Here is a 2856-nt window from a genome sequence, read left to right on the forward strand (position 1 = left end):
TTTTGCGTTTGAACGGTGTATATATTTTTTTATTGTGCGTACGAAAGATCAGGAAGAAGTTGAGGAAGTGGAGGGAACTAATTGCGGCCTTCTGTCCCATAGGGGATGAAGAGGATTAACAAACGGATGATAAAGAAGCAGTCATAGGCAGGCGAAAATTAAGATATTGAGCACGGGATTTTTAACAGGGGTTAAGGGATTCCACACAGGATGGATAATTGAGGGGAGGGAGTTTCAGAATGGGGGACAGCAGAGGAGAGTGAGCGACCTCTCACTGAGAGAGGCTTCACTGGGCGCTTTGCGTGGAGGTGAGTTGAGGTGAGGGCAGATGTCGGCAGGGCTGAGTCCATTTAGGATCGTGACGATGGGGAATTTTATTCAGGAATTGGGATGGGTGCCAACGGACGCATTGGACATTTTGTGTGGGAATTTTTTCGTTTCTGTTTTCCTGGTGAACGGTGATGCGCCGTTTTTATTTTGATGTAGAGCACTTTCAGATACTGTGCCATTTAAGCGCCATACAAATCCTGGAGCTTTATTTGCTCGCGTTATTAAGCGTTGACTTCAAAAATCCAACAGGGGGCGCCAGCTGGTGTGGTGAAAGCTCAAACTTGTCCTATCAGGAGTGAAGTCGACAATCGGGTAATTCACAATAGCTGGTCTACAATTTCAGTACGAAAACATCTGAAAGGGAAAAATAACAATAATGATAGCAAACCTGACTGATTTGTCATTGTATTACATTGTATACATCGCCTACAAAGGTGGACAGCCTTCACGCAGCACGGAGACTCACCATTATTAGATTTAACACGTAGCAAGCTTTCGCGACCGATATTAATGATACAAGTTTTTTTTGGGTTAGATCGCGTAAATATAACGTGTCGTAACCCTCCACCACGTAAACAAAACAGTGACGACTTAAGGCGCCCAACCGGTGGTGTTGGAGAGTACAATCCACAAATATTTAATAAAACAGCTGGCTTGCGCCAGCTGTTTTATTAAAGACTTCTGTTCGGACACGACTCCGTGTACTGCCCCCTCACTGCCTACGCTCCACACCCCAGGGTAAGGGTACTGGGGAGGTCCCTAGCACACCCGCAGGCTACCCGAGCCTGGTGCCAATTTCCCCCTACCCTGGGTCCCAACTTCCAACTTCACACGTCCCTGGCTCCTCGCAACGACCACGAACACGTCACCGGTCCCAACCTAAACATCCCAGGGGGACATGTCACCGCCCCGCCCCCTGTCCATGACGTCACCATACGTGACGTCATCGTACCGGAGGGCGAGCGTGACGTCATTAACTCCTACTCTACACATGTACAACTTGAACACGCCCGATGATGCTGGGTGGAATCACCAGCGAAACGGGCGGAATTCGACCTAGCAAAGTGGACTAACCACTTCGCCAACACTCCACAAACTACATTGAAAGGCAAAGGTGCAGCCCTGCAATGTCTTCAATGAGTACTGGCCGACAGGGGGGGGCTTCAGCTCCAGGGAGCTTTGGAGCGTACTTGGCCTCCTCTTCCACCTTGGGTCAGACAACTTGGAAGAGTGTTTGTGAGTAAATTACCCAACCTGGCAATGGATAACAAAACTCGGTGCCGCGCAAAGGTCAACTAACGTCTACAATCGTAAAGCTGAGCTACCAAAACGTTGTATTCTTACTTTTCTTAGTGTATGGGGTACGGGCAGATCGCGCTCAACAGGCATCTCGCAAAGTAAACGAGTCACCCGCGGGCGACCTGTACCCGTGCAAAAATTCTTCTCACATCCGAGTGAGGATTCGGGCGTCACCCCGAACCGTTATTTTCCTTACTCATTAGTTTAAGGCATAAGGTTGAACAGCACGGCGTTCGTCATCTATAGGCACAGCCTGTGTCTAAACGTCATGGGTACCCAGAATGTGTTTTTTTAATGTGTCGTCTAGATATGGTTTTATTTGATATTTTAATTAATTACAATTTAATGTTTTATAAAGATAGATTTATATATGTGCCGAGTGCCTAATCTGTTTGAGAATATCAATTTACGCGAGGTGTGACGTCGCTGACTACATTAACATAATTTATACTGTTCGCAATGGAAGTTTATGCGCCGCTTAGTGGCAACTTTGGGTAATCGCAGTCGACTTCAATAAAACCATCGTCTCATTGCGTGCACAGATATCAATATATACCTTACATGAATGCAACTTAAATTCTAAATATTGGTATTTTGTCTATTATGTCATCATCGGGCGTTATTTCCCAGTCACTGTGAAACAGTCTAAGTGTTAAAATATTGACAATGTATCAGTTAACAAGTGTACAGTCGGTCCATACGTTTGTAAATGCATGGCCCTGTGGGGCCGTCCATAAATGACGTCACGCGACTTTGGACGATTTTTGACCCCCCCCCCCCCACTCTGATGTTGTAGGAGAAAACATTTATTAAAAAAGTATATTTAATTAAGTATAACGTGTTGTCTATATTTATTTAAAGTTGCGCATTTTGATGTGACGTCACATTTCTCAAACTCCCCCCCCCCTCCTCGTCACACATCGTCACAAATGTCTGACCCCTCCCCCTCCTAGGTGCGTGACGTCATTTATGGACGGCCCCTATTCCCACAAAGACAAAGATTCTCCCCTTATAGCCTTCACAATCGCTGCAGCAAGTGCTGTTAGCGAGTAGCGCACCACGTGGGGATGGGAGGCCAGCACCACGCCCGACCGCCTTTGTCTCCCCGGTGGCGATGTTTTTACGTTGAACTTCTTTCGCACCGTATGTCGCCAACCGTGCTAATCGGAGATGCGGGATGTTGACACACCGCACCAGAACCGGTCCAGATAATCGTCACTGGTGATG

The 2856-nt window shown here is 46.9% G+C and overlaps 1 non-coding gene across 1 annotated transcript; it reads right to left on the minus strand.

The window, feature by feature from the left end:
* Positions 1-1694: 1694 nt before the first annotated feature.
* Positions 1695-1842, minus strand: LOC116946365 (U12 minor spliceosomal RNA). The gene has a single exon (XR_004403526.1). It is a non-coding gene; the product is annotated as a U12 minor spliceosomal RNA (small nuclear RNA).
* Between the last annotated feature and the right edge of the window lie 1014 nt (positions 1843-2856).

This window comes from Petromyzon marinus, chromosome 26, assembly GCF_048934315.1.
Source record: "Petromyzon marinus isolate PM22_M1 ecotype Great Lakes invasive population chromosome 26, UKy_Petmar_22M1.pri1.0, whole genome shotgun sequence".
In the NCBI taxonomy this organism is placed as follows: domain Eukaryota; kingdom Metazoa; phylum Chordata; class Hyperoartia; order Petromyzontiformes; family Petromyzontidae; genus Petromyzon; species Petromyzon marinus.